We start from the raw sequence: 15,025 nt of genomic DNA on the forward strand, positions 1-15,025 counted from the left end.
AAAATGTGGGCTACCATAAGAAAGAAAAGTGTTCGGCTAGGCTTGGGTAAGATAGAAAGTGCATGTGTTTCATTATACAAGCCTAGGGACTAAATCGTAAAAATGTGAAAGGTTAGGGGCAAAATGGTCATTTGGACCGGGGTAGATATTAAATTTGAAATGTATAATGTAGTGTATTAATGAATTAATTTTGTTGTTATAGACCTCGAGGAAAAAATTCCAGAGGTCGATCGAGGTAAACGCAGGGTTTTGGAATAACCGAAACACAACTCCGAAAAGAATACCAAGTAAGTTCGGATAACTTAAAGTAAACCCCTAATATGCATAATTGAATGATTTATGAATGCATGATGATTGCATTTATTATTAGCATGAAATATCATAGAAATGCATATTTGATGGTAACATGTGAAAAATGTCTCGAATGAGGTTGACAAAGGGAATTCGATGGATAAACCCTCATTGATATGTGTAAAGAGATCCCGCATGTGTTCCAGTAAGGATTTAGACCGGACAGGTAATCCGTGATCTCAAGTATGAAAAGGATCTAGCCCGGATGGGTGTTCCTTGAATGATCAAGCCTTCCGAATAATATGTGTGCATTATGGATTTAGCCCATACGGGTAATCCAATTAGGGTCTGAATTTAGCCTGGACTGGTAATTCAGATTCGAGCTCATTAAGGGTGTTTGTCCTTATAGGGGATTTAGCCTAGACTGGTAATCCTGACATCACCTTATGAGTTCATGATATGGGGGATTTAGCCTGGACTGGTAATCCTGCCATGAGATGTGAGGTTCGCGGAAGTGCATATATGTGAAATGATCATTCGTAAGAATTAACGGATAATGGGTATTCCATCGAGATTTCCTAGAAACTCAACGGGATTAATATGATGTATGTCAATAAGATGATGAATGATAAGCTCATCTACATAAGTTACATGATGCTTTGTTATGTAACTAACTCGTTGATTGAGTGCACGTGATAGGGAATCGTTTCATAATTGATGATTTCATGATTTAAATATGAATGTATGCTAATTACTCGGTAAGTTTACTTTCCAGTTATTTGAGCTTACTAAGCATGTAAATGCTTACCCCACTCTTTTTCCCTGTCTCACAGAGCTCGAGGACTCGAAAGGATTGGAAGACGATTGGAGAGTCAACACACTATCCCCTAGAGAAGCTTTGGTATAAAGACTTTGTTTGTTTTGTTCAATGGCATGTATAGTATTTTTGAGTATTTTGTTATATGTGTCATTTGATTTTCCAAATGAAGGCATGTAAAAATATGTTTATTTCTTTGTATATGGCCACAAAAATTGGCTTAATTGAAGTAGGCTATGACCTACGAATTTCTGCATGGTTTTATTTACAAGTGTGAGTAGTTACCAATTGGCAATTAGTTATATGAACGAGCCAATTTCGGATGAATTAAAGTGACATGGGAACCCATAAACACTAAATGGGAAATAACCTATCATGTATGAAACCAATGATATGAGGTTTCCATACATCTAGTTTAATCAAGATTATTTACAAGTGTATAATTGTGTTTTACTTTGAATTTGGTAACCACTAAGCACAAGTAGTGGAAAGGGGTGATTAAAGGCTTGGAAAATAGCTTATTAGAGTTCACATGGTTAGACACACGGGTGTGTCTCTAGGTCGTGTGTGACACACGGTTCCCTCCCATGAGCGTGTGCTATGGCCGTGTATCCCCTACATTTAAAATTTTAGCTCAAAGTTGTACACAGGTAGGCCACACAGGCATGCACCATGGCCTTGTTAAAAAAACAATGTCGTCCAAGGGCAGACAGCACGAGTGTGTGCCATGGCCGTGTTGATAAGTCAGTGTTGCCCACGGCTGAAGGGCATGGGCGTGCCCCATGTCACACGAGCATGTGAGTCCACACGGCCCACCTACATGGGCATATGACACTTTATGATAAGGAAAAATTTCCTAAGGAGCCCAAGGTTTAATGAACATACCTGAATTTGTCCCGCACTGCCTCTAGGTATGTCATAGGCCTCGAAGGCCTATATAAGGGACGAGTTGTTCATGGATGAAAAGCTTAAAATTTGAGTAAAACTTGGTGAGCCAATTTGGTACGTTTCAAAATGTAAAGTCCTGGTAATGTCTCGAACGCTATCCCGGCATCGGGTACGGGTGAGGGGTGTTACACTTGGAACAATATCGTATCACCTACGACTCAAGAATACCTCGAACATGAACCAAATATTTTTAGCGGCTGAAATTTTTAACACCAAGAAATGTTATATACTAGAGGGATAGAGAGGCTGGGGGAGAAGATATTTGAGGGATGATGAAGCATGGAGTGAGAGAGCCCTTTTATAGACGTGGGGGAGGGGATGAATTGCAAAATATAAAATTCCTTGATCGAAAACGCGTAGTAGGAGTAGTGTCTTCTACGAATATATTCAAAACATGGTTAATATCTACTAAATATATGAGGGAGTTAGGTAGTTTTTAATTTTCAAAGAAGAAAAATGTTAGAGAAAACACTCTAACATTTTTTGAGAAATTAAGTACCTGTCAAAATGAATGTTTTTGCATATTTGAAGCACATTATGCACCAAATACCTTGGTAAGCACATTTCCAGTGAAAGAAATTAGGCGAAATATGACAAGAGCGAACACTATGTACGTAGTGTGCCATTAGCGTTGGAACCTAGAATTTCGAGTCACGGAGCATGCTAGGCCGAACTAGGGCATGTTAGGGGCATCATATCGTGTTGACCTATCAGAAAGGGCTTGCGATTGTGAGTGGTTCCAAGTACTTTGGTTCCCATGTGCACATTTAATTATCGCATGTGGGAGCCTACGAATTGAGTACACACCTTACATTAACTGTGTGTACAGATTATGGAGCATGCATAGTGTGTGGAATCCTGAATTCCCATCTATCCTAGATAAGAGTACATGGGCTGCCAGTGTCCAGCGTGCCATACGAGTTGGCACCGAACATGGACCTGTACCATGTCTCGCAAGGTAAACCAAATTTTACCTGGATACAGAAATATATGGATATTCAAGAGAGGGACAGTCAATAGAAGTTATGTGTGTATTGTAGGAACTTGGGGCTTACGAAGGCAACATGTTCAGTGTTGGGGGTATTTTGGGGCATCAATGTCGATAGCATTTTTTCTAAAATTAGAGGATATATTGATTATAATGCTTTCATTATTCTGGTGTACCAAAATTTTTTATTTCTTACTAACGTATAGTTTACATTATAATGTAACAAAGAGAAATAAAAGTTGCAATGAGAATTTATGATTTCTTTATTTATTTCATATTTATATACATCATAGCAGTTTAAAAGAATACATCATCGGCATCGTCAAGGAGAATGTGTGCCACATGGTAGTGGATAACAGTCGAGACATTACTGAGTAATCGTAATCTAATCATTCATTTTAAAATTTTCAAAAATCATAAAATAATTCATCATTAACATGCATAAAATCTCATATTAAGTCTTTGAGGGTTTGAAAACACTTTAGAAACAATTTGAGACTAAATCAGGAACATTTGAAAATTTTTAGAAAAAGTTAGAAAATTTTTAGCTGCTAGGTCCACACGACTGTGTGGGCATTCAAAATAGGGATACACGGCCATGCCCCAGCCCGTGTCTGTTCCCGTGTTACTCTCTAACTTGGGTCACACGGGTAAGCCACACGCCCGTTTGCCAGGCCGTGTACCCTTTAAAATGGCCTTGCACGCTTGTGTGCTAGTCATGTGTCTCACACGGCCAAGTCACACACCCGTGTGTTTGGCCGTGTGGACTAAAAGGTGCCTTAAACAATTTACCATTCCCTGCAAGCTTGGACATTGAACAATTCAAAAACCATTCGTTTAACCAGTTCAAAACATGTCAAAACAATTATCCTAGGTGCCTAACCAATGTACCTTCATTGGTACCACATTTATATCCTTAATTCATATCATCAAAGCATCACTCAAATCCAAATTATAAACATATCAAATTCAATCCATTTTTCCCAATTCATGAGCACTTAAACATCAACTTAAAATCACATGCACCTACCTAGATTTGGTTCAATTTACCATGCCATAATATGGCTTTAAACACTAACACATGTTTATATGTATATACCAAACCCACATTAGACTTATAACCTTATTTACAAACCATTCACAAAATAATTATCATTTAGACATCCTAGGTACATGCTGACACAAAAGATAAACATCACCACTTTTGAGTTCGGGATCATTGTTGGATGCTAAATCGGCGATGAAAAGTTAAGTACCTAACCTGCACACAGAAAACAAAACTGTACGCTGAGTAAAACTCAGTGGTATTTCTATAATCCGAATATTAAAGACAAGATAATATCATAAACACAATTAAATTATACGCACATATTAATGTCTAGTATCATGACTATCATATTTCATTTTTTAAACAATATCTCAGTTCACACAATTTCTATATAATAATTATTCATATATCAGACCACATTTATTTGTGCAATAGAATTAGTCATTTAATACTCAATTTTCATCACTTGCTATATAATAGCTTTTCACAATTTGATCCACATATCATTTAAATAATGAAATTGTCCATTCCATATCCAATTCATGAGTACATAACTCATGTATCTTATTTTCAAGTTTCAAATCACTATCCCAATTTCAATTCACATACAATATCATCCAATGTCACTCATAGTATCGTTTTATTTAATTACCCCTATTAACATGACTTGGACTCGGACGGATTCACGGATCCAACCAACATACCAGTTTAGTACCTAGTGCCTAATTGGATAATCCGAAGTAATGTCTGTGCCCAGCGCTATATAAATTTGACACCTTGTGTCTCATCGGTTAAATCGAAGTAAATTGGAACTTAGTGCCTCATTGACTCGAAGTTGAAGAAATCCCTGAACTCTTCCTATCCTATAGCATGCCATTTATATCTGACTCATCCCGATACAGTTAATGGGGTTTAATTTCACATTTTAGATATAACCAATATCCAATACTAAGTTTTCATATAATCACATATATACACATGAATTAAATTCAATCTATAATAATTGTAATCGGCCCAATTTGTCCGAGCCCATACAGAAGCCAAAAATAAATAAAACCAAATAAACACAAAAAGAAATAAAAGTCCAAAATTTAATAGTCCGTTACAAGCCTAAAAACAGCAAAACATAGAACCCAAATTAAAAACAAACCCTAAACCCCAACTCAAAACCCAAAATATAAAAACCCTAAGCCTAATCCTATGGCCCACAACCTAAAGGATTACAGCAGAAACAGAAACCCTAGGTACAGCCTCCAGCGCCGCATCCCACATCAACACCTCCCTACACCACCGCGTGCCAGCAAGCATCCTTCACCTACCTGCAGACAAGAGAAAAAAGGAGAACATACAATAGAAGAGAGGCAGTAGCAAAAAAAAAAAAAAGCAAAACATTATATTTTCTTCAGCTATAAAAGCCATGAAATCATCATGTAATTTTTTTTACGAACACACAGATATTGAAATACAAAAACACAACAATCGAATTAGAAGAAAATTTTTTAAAAGGTGGTTTTTTTTATTTCTCTTTTCATTTTTATTTTGCTTATTCTATTTTTTTGAGAAGAAAATAAAAAAATAAAAGAGAAGAGAATCGAACCTTACCCCTTTCTTGCGTTTACGTCACCGTGAGAGACCAAGGTTCATCATTTTCGATGAAAAATGACATTTTTAGGCCCTGGAAGTCGAAAAACCCAAAAAAATGGGACTTTTTTTGTTTTTCGACCACCATGGATGACGGCGCTGTCGACGGCGACCAGCAATTGCCATTGTGGTCCGGTGCCGGAGCAATGGCCGAACTTGGAGGGGAGGGAGAGAGTAAGAGAAAGTTTTCTGATTTTTTCTTAAAAAAAAGAGGACGAAATGATTTTTTTGGAGTTTTTTTTTTTACTTATATAGTGTATTATCGACCTGACCCACTCCAATTAGGGTCCGCGTGTTTTTGACCGGATGGTTTATTTGCTTTATGGGTCCTTCCGCTTTTTCGTCTATTTTTAATTAAATTCTATTCATTTCTTTTGGCTTTGTAATTTTGCCCCGTAACTTTCGCGTCTATTTCATTTTGGTCCACATTGGAACTACGAGTTTTGGAAGGCAGGGAATATTGCCCATTTGATCCCTCCTTGTTATTCGCGCGTTACAATTTGGTCATTTACCTTATTTTTATTCTTGATTTTTACCCAAATTTCCGCTCAAACTTTGATTTAGCCCCATTACTTTTTAGCATGTCACATTTTTTTCCTCTTTAGTTTTTTTATTATTTATTTGTATTTTATACCCCTAAATTTCATTCTGATTTCAATTCAATCCTTGTTTATGTAACCTTTTTCTTTACAAACTGTTTCATTTGTTATTTTGTCATTTGATTATTTATTTACTTAGTCTTAGTTTTTAATCAAATATTTTATTGATATTCACTTACTCATTTATTTTTTTATTTAATATTTGCTTTATTTCATTTTTACAATTTTTATTTTCTTTTATTTCACCTTTTCGTTTATTTATTTTAATTGCTTATTATTTTTAATGTATTTCAAAATTTAGATTTCATTATTATTACTATTATTATTGTTATTATTATTGTCATTATTCTATGTTAGTTACTTTTTTTTTATTGTTCATATTAGTATTTAGGTAGTATAAATTATGTGATCATCGTGAATCGTTTTTTTTATAAGTATATTCATGTTCTTGTTATTTATTAGCGTAACAATTTTATTCGCATATTACCGTTTTAAAATAAGATAAGTACCCATCGTTTTAAACATTATACTTGTTATTATTCAAAAAAAAAGAGAATTTTAAAATAATAAAGCAATGTTTCGAATTTTAGGGACTCTAGAAAATCATGCTCTAACTTACGGGTTTCGATTTTTTTCTCGTTGAGTCTAGATAGCCAAATTTCCTTTCAAAATTTGAAATATATGAATTTTAAATAAAAATAAAGGCAAGATTCTGTGTTTAGAAACTCGAGAAGGTCGTGCCCTAACTGACGGGGTTTCGATTTTTCTCGTTGGATCTAAACAATCAAATACCCTCTTAAAAAAAATCAAAGTACAACTTTTAAAATACAACAATTAAAAGGCAAGCTTATTTTTGGGGGTTCAAATGTCGTGTCCTAACTTACGGGATGTGACATTTTGTTATCTCGAGACGAAGGGCTTTTAATACTCGTTTCAATTTATTTAAGGATTTTTTTTAAAATTAACATTAATAAAAAAGGATCGTATTTTAAATTTTTTTTTAGTTTTCGACTTTCGATGTTAAGACATTAATTAATCAATTAGGTACAAATTTTGGGCATTACAAGGGTGCTAATCCTTCTTCGTACGTAATCTACTCCCGAACCCATTTTCTCGAATTTTGTAGACCAAAATTGTTGTTTTAGTAAATCAAAATGTTTTATTAAAACGATCAATTACAATGTGACCCGATCACACCTCATAAAAAAAGATTGGTGGCGACTCCCATTTTTGTTTACGTTTTCATTTTCAAATAAAAAGTCAATGATTTCAAAACAAAAATTAGTTTAGACAGCTTGGCGACTCCACTAGGGAACAAAATAAGAGAGTCAAGTCATGATTTTATTAATTCTTGTCTTATTGGTCGAAAATTGATGATTTGATTTTAAATTTACGATCCTTCCGTTGCATTTCATCTGACTTTGTTATAATTTTCATCACTCTGTTCATATTTGCTTTAATTGGTCCATGTCTTTTAGTTTATTTCCGCATATTGCATTGCATGATCGTTCGATCTTTACCCTTTTAAGTGGGAGTGAGAAGTTAGTCCTTCTTGAGGTTTTCACCTCCGTATAGGGTAGTGAATCACTTTCGAGATGCATTCGTACATATGTCTTCGTGAGATTCTCATCTTCGTATAGCCATAGGGAAATGTATTCCCCTGAACTGAACTCGGTTTGTATGAGCCTATAATGGGTGAGGATCGAGGAATCTGCCGACTTAGGAACCCTTTTTTTAGAACCGAACCACATATAGTGAGCCATAAGAGCCCACCCTCGGTAGAGCTGCACTGAACCATTAGTGGTTACCGAGTAGGCACTTTATTATTTCTTACTTACTTTAAATTTTTAATTTTATATAAAATGTACTGACTTGTTTTGTTTTGCTTTAATTGTGATTGCATGACATTTCCATTATAAAAAAGGTGTAGATTCACGTTCGATTACTAAATAGAGAGCTTGCCATAGAGAACGAATTTCTTGATAAAGTAGAAGATAATGCGGCTGTTTGAATATGGTCAGAGAAAACACAATTAGAGAAAGGTGATAGTTTGACAGATGGGTACACATCAGAATTATGGGACGTCACTCGTATCAGCGTGACACAAAACGATTTCCAGGAATTGGAAGAGATATGGGTCCATTGGGATGATGAGATCAAGCAGCTATTTTACTGTAATTATGGCGATCTGCCCTATCTACTAGAAATCAAAGTGGACAAAGACTTGTTTCGAGCTCTTGCTCAATTTTGGAATCCCGCCTACAGCTGTTTTACCTTTGGACAGGTAAATTTGGTGCCTACTGTGGAGGAGTATACAACCTCACTTCATTGTCCGAAGATTCAAGTTGACAAGGCCTATTCTAGAGCCATCAATGTCCCGACCTTCGTAAAGAAGTTAATGAATATCACGGTAATGAGTGAACAATGGGTCACGACTCGGATCAAGCCAAAAAGAGAAAGCAAATGTATTCCCTGGAAAAGTTTACGAGATTTAATTTTGGCACACCCAGATATGAAGAAAAGGGTTGATGTTTTTGCTTTGAGTATTTACGGCCTGATGGTTTTCCCTAAAGAGTTGGGACACGTAGATGAGGCGATTTCTGATTTGTTTGACCAACTTGATAAAAGGGTTACACCTGTTCCTGTAATTTTGGTCGAAACATTCAGATCTTTGAATGCATGCCGGAGGGCGAGTGAAGGAAGATTCATTGGATGCGCGCAACTATTGCTAGCTTGGTGCCACAACCATTTTTAGAAAGTAGACAAAGTTTCTTATCAGGTATTCTTTGAGAACTACTCTCCATTAAAAGAAATAGCGGCTACACCGAGATGGGATGACATTTTGGAGGAAAAATGGATAGCAATCCTCCAAAATCTCCAAGAAGAGGACCTCAAGTAGAGAGCCCCTTAGATGGTCCCCAATAAGATTCTATACCGGTGTGGGGACTTCGACTGGGTCGCCCTAGTTGGGATTTGGGGGGCCGTCAGATATGCTCCTCTACTGGTGTTGAGGTAGTACAGATTAAGACACTTCATACCAGTAACCTAGGGGCTAGTTCAGTGCGAGTTTTCATATAAGGGTGATAACTACAAGAAAATGTTCGAGAAATGTCTAATGCTTAGAACCAGACCAGCTGGATGAAAAGATTTGTTGTAGGTCCGATGATGACCCCCAAATATAATGGATGGTAGAGTAGAAGAGTTAATGATAACATCCCCGGACCAAGTCAAGAAGGCGCTCGATCGATAGAAGAATACCTGCAAGTAGTCCCGTCCGAGATAACTATAGGGCAAAGCTATATATGTAATCTATTTTATGTAAAGCTATATATGTAATCCATTTTATGTAAAGAAATTTGTTTTCTAGTAAAGTTGTTCTAAATTGAATTGAATCAGAGTCGATGCCCTTTTTTGCATCCAATGTATTTGCATTACATCGCATCATATGCATTAAATTTTACAAAAGGGCCCTAATTAATTAAAAATTATTTCAGTTAATCTAGAAACCGATAAAATTCTATCAACTAAACATCATTACGGTACTCGTGCCAAAACTAAAGTAATGGACCAAAGATTAGAAATGATAGAACAAATTCAAAAAGAAATGCAAGATTAGTTGCAAATACAGATGCAAGAACAATTGGCCAAAATTCAATAAAACATGAAGGATCAGATGCTAGAATCCCAAAAGAATATGATTAACCGGTTAACCCAGTTGCTGACTGGAGGGCTAGAAAAAGGAAAGAACCCTATGGTCAATTCCGGGGACAATAATAAAGACCCTGCTTATCCTCCAGGCTTTACCCCAACAAACACCCAAGCATAATCAAATGCATATCCACAAAGGGTGTCCGTTAACATCAGGCCCCAATATCAGACAAGTACCCCGACACCAATAAGCTTCCCAACAGGTTCAGGCTCTAACCTAGGAGACAATCCAGCAAATCCTGTTGTCCCCGATCTTGATGATATAGCAAAAATAGAAAAGGCAAAAGTAGAGCTCCCAAAACAACTTAAAGACCGATGCAGATGGCTAGAAGAGAAATTCAAGGCATTGGAAAGCACTGATTACCACTATGGAATAGATTCTAAAGACTTGAGCCTGGTTCCAGATCTAGTGCTTCCGCCCAATTTTAAGACCCCGGAGTTTGAGAAATATAATGGGACTAGCTGCCATGAAACTCACATTACAATGTTCTGCTGGAGGATGATAAGATATGTTAATAAGGATCAACTATTGATTCACTGCTTCCAAAACAGTCTGGTCGGGGCAGCATCCAATTGGTACAACCAATTGAGTCATACCAAGACCAATTCATGGAAGGACCTAGCACAAGCTTTTATGAAGCAGTATAGTCATGTAATGGATATGACCCCTGACAGAATCACTTTGCAGAACATGGAGAAGAAACAAAATGAGAGTTTTAGGCAATATGCTCAAAGGTGGAGAGAAGTCGCTATACAGTCTAGCCACCTCTCCTAGAAAAAGAAACCATAATGCTTTTCGTCAACACTTTAAAAGCTCCATTCATCAATCATATGTTGGTAAGCGCTACTAAAACCTTCTCAGATATAGTGATGACCGGTGAAATGATTGAAAACGTAGTGAGGAGCGATAAAATAGATGTGGGGGAAAGCACCAAAAGATCAGCCCCAAGGAAAAGAGAGAATGAGGTGAATAATGCAAGCACGTATAACAAGGGTTATTCAAAACCAATCATCATGAGCCAGCTGAAGATAGTAACTACTAGCCATCAGGGTCCCCCAAGGTAAGAATCCAACACAAGGACAAATGAAGAAAGGCTCTAGTTCCTACCCATACCAATGACGTATAGGGAGCTGTATCAAAGTGTAACAACCTGATCTAGGGCCTAGTCAGAATAGTGGTCTAGAGACCACAAACCCGGAGTTGAATAAATTATTTTATTATTATTTTGGACTCATTGCATGTTTATATAAGTGTATGAAATATTTGGTGAGTAAATTTTGATGTTTGCGAGTCCAATTGCGAGAAAGGACTAAATCGCATAAAATGCAAAAGTCCTAAATTGATAGCTAAAAGTCTCAAATAGCAGTATAATAAAACTTAGAGGTGTTTAAAGGGAAATTAGACCTATTGTGATAGCTTGGCTGACCATGGGAGGTAAAAATGTTGAAAATTTAACATTAGGTAAGTTGATGACATAATGTATAATATAAAATGCCCTAAACCTAGCTATCATCTTTTTCTTTCATTCTTTCTTCTTTACCACTTATTTTTCAGCCTTTTAGGGGTTTGAGTTTCAAAAATTTCAGTAACTCATTCTTCTTGCAAGTAAGTGATTTTTATGGCTTTCTTGAATATTTTTGTACTTTTGATACCCTTGAAGCATAAGCTTTCAAATGAGGGTACTATTTTGCAAAATGAATAAGATTTTAGGGTTTTTCCATGAAAGGGTTTGTCATTTTTTCTGAGTTTTTGTGTAAGAAAATGAGTCCTGGGTGTCTTATAACCAACTTTAGTGAAAGGTGTTAGCATGAAAACACCTAAAAGCATCATTTTGCACAAGTTGTAAAATAAATGTGAAATATGTGAAATAGTGAGAATTTAGAGTTGCTATAATAGTAAAAAGGGTTTGGATAGGCTTAAGATGTGAAGAAATTTTATAAAAATCGATTTCGGACCTAGGGGTAAAATGGTCATTTTGCAAAAGTCTAGGGGCAAATTGGTTATCTTTCCCAATTATGAATTGTAGAGTGCCTAGATTGATAAAGTGGCTAAATAAGTACATTTTTCTATTATAGATCAAGAAATACCAAATTTAAACCTAGACCAGGGGAAAGCCAAGAAAATCGACTAAATCGACTAGTCGCCACATTTGGTAATCCGAGGTAAGTTGTTTGTAAATAATACAACTACAATGTTAATGTATGTGCTGAATTGTACTTGAGATTAATATAGCATGAATTACTTGATTGTGGAATTGAGAAAGCATAATGGTAATAGAGATAGTAGAGTTCTCGTTTGAACCTAGGAAATAAATCAGATATTCATGCCATAACATATGGGTTATTGTGAGCTAGTGTAAGACATGTTTGAGACATGCATCGGCCACATTATGAGAGCCAGTGTAAGACCATGTCTAGGACATGGCATCGGCATTGAGACGGGTGCTAGTGTAAGACATGTCTGGGACATGTATCGGCCTCGAGACGTAAGCTAGTATAAGACATGTCCGGGACATGCATCGGTTACAAGATGTGTCAGTGTAAGACCATGTCTGGGACATGGCGTCGATGTCTAACCCATATTTGAGGCTAAATGAGTATCTGATAATGTTCCATATGGTTCAATGGTGAAAGTATGATTTAAAGTTAACTAGGAAAGTATAATCGTGTTGTGAATGGTACAGGTACCTATATGGTATGTATGAAATGTGAGCTCAATATATGCTATATGAGGTGTAATGAATATTGATGAGTAAGTCTTGCTTATGCCACTTGTGTATTATGATACTTGTTGATGAATGGTAAAGATATGTTGTATATTTACTTATGTGCGACTTACTAAGCTTTATGCTTACTCCCTCTCCTTTTCCCAATTTTCTTATAGTGCTGTTTATCTAGCTCAAGGATCAATGGAAGTCAGAGATATTGATCACACTATCAATCGAAGCTTTCGGTATAGTTTGATTTATATATTTGAATATGGCATGTATAGGGTTTAGACTTTGCTATTTTTGTGTCATTGAAAACTGGCCAAATGTGTTGGTTTGGGTAGGGAACCCTTCATTGTGTATTAAGCCTTGAATGATGGCTAATATTCATTTTGATTTATATGCAAAGATGTTATTTTCGTAGATGAGTAAAATGTACAAATGGAGTGTTGTTTATTGTGGCTGATTTGGTTTCTTGGGATATTCTTATCTTGATTATGGTTACTACTATGCAGGTTGTGTAAGTAAGGGTGGCAAATAGGCTTGGTAAATAGCCTTATATTGTCAACATGGTAGACACACGGGTGTGTGTCTAGACCGTGTGTGACGCACGGTTTGCCCCATGGGCGTGTGGTCCGGTCGTGTGTCCCCTGCACATAAACATTTCAAGTCAGTATGCATGATAGTAAACACACAGGCAGAGACACGACCGTGTGTCTCAGCCGTGTGATGGACACAGCTTAGCACACGGGCGTATGCATTGGCCGCGTGATATTTTGGGGATGTTGACGTCAGAAACATAATGTCCATGTTTTTGCACACGTGCTATGACACGAGCGTGTCACGGCCGTGTGGAGGATACGGGCCAAGCACACAAGCGTGTCCCTATATTACTTAGGCCGTGTGAGTCACACAGGCCATCAACACAACCATGTTGAAATAGCCACACGGATGTATTGCCCCTCTACACGAGCGTGTGCCCTGTTTCAAAGTCAAATTTTCTATACAGGGTTTAAGGACCCAGGTTGATCTTAAATAGTTTTCAATGGTCTATTTGGGGCTCATAGGCCCATAATAAGAAGTTTTATGTCGAAATTGAAAAAGTTCTAATTTGGATCAAGTCTTGGTGACTTGGGAAACGTTTGTATGCATGAGATTCAGTTAAGTAATGCCTCGTATTCTGCTCCGGCGTGGGTTACGGGTATGGGGTGTTACACAGAGCCTGTTTGATGCACACATGGTATCCTATTCTATCTAAAACCTATGCAACCTCTATATCCCAAATGGTACGATACAAATGCTCAATGCGAATATCATGCGAGAATTACTGGGCATTCAATTGAAAACTGCACCGCATTTAAAAAGCTGATCGAGAGGTTCATTAAAATCAGAATTGTAAAGTTTGATGATCCATCAGAAGCAAATGTGGGAGGAAACCTGTTACCTAATCATGCTGACCAAGGGGTAAATGAGATAAATGATGGTAGAAGAAAGAAAACCAATGTGATGTTGCGGAAGTTAAAACCCCACTAAGATGGGTTTGGAAAAAGATGGTAGAAAGGGGATTAATAGTAACGGATTCACATGAAAGATTTGAAGGGATGAGGAACTAGTGTGAGTTTCATAATGGAGATGGGCATGAGATCCAATAATGCATTGAGTTCAGGGCCCTAGTGCAAGACATGATGGATAATAAAGAAATGGAATTTTATGAAGATGTTAAAGGCCCAGAAAGAGGAAATATATGCGCGTCGGAGGAGAATCGACTATAAAAGTCTAGAAAGTCAACTACTCGGTGGTTATCATTTCACGACCAAGAAGCAATAAAGTCGGAGTACAAATGGCACCGAAGGTCATAATCCAGAAATCTCTAGTCTTTCCCTATAAAGATAGCAAAAGAGTTCCTGAAATTATGACTGCAATGTGACGATCCCGGGAGAGGAGAACTCGGCTGGTGCTTCAAGGGAGGACCAGGATATGGGTTTCTATACGCGTAGCAGAAGGAGCTACGATTCAGAAAATGCAAGAGCGGAGCCCGTAAAAGGAAAAGCCTTGGCGGTTGAACAAAAGAAAGAAAAGGTGGTCAGACTTGAATCGCCTGTTAACGAGCCGGTGAATGAAGAGGGGGCTAAAAAATTCTTGAAATTCTTAAAGTACAGCAAGTACAGCGTTGTAGAACAGCTGCATAAACAACCAGTTTGCAAATTAGTGCTAGCTTTACTCTTAAGCGCGGAGGTACATCATAGCGCATTGATGAAAGTATTAAACGAAAATTAT

Source organism: Gossypium arboreum, chromosome 8 (assembly GCF_025698485.1).
Source record: "Gossypium arboreum isolate Shixiya-1 chromosome 8, ASM2569848v2, whole genome shotgun sequence".
NCBI classification, from domain to species: Eukaryota; Viridiplantae; Streptophyta; class Magnoliopsida; order Malvales; family Malvaceae; genus Gossypium; species Gossypium arboreum.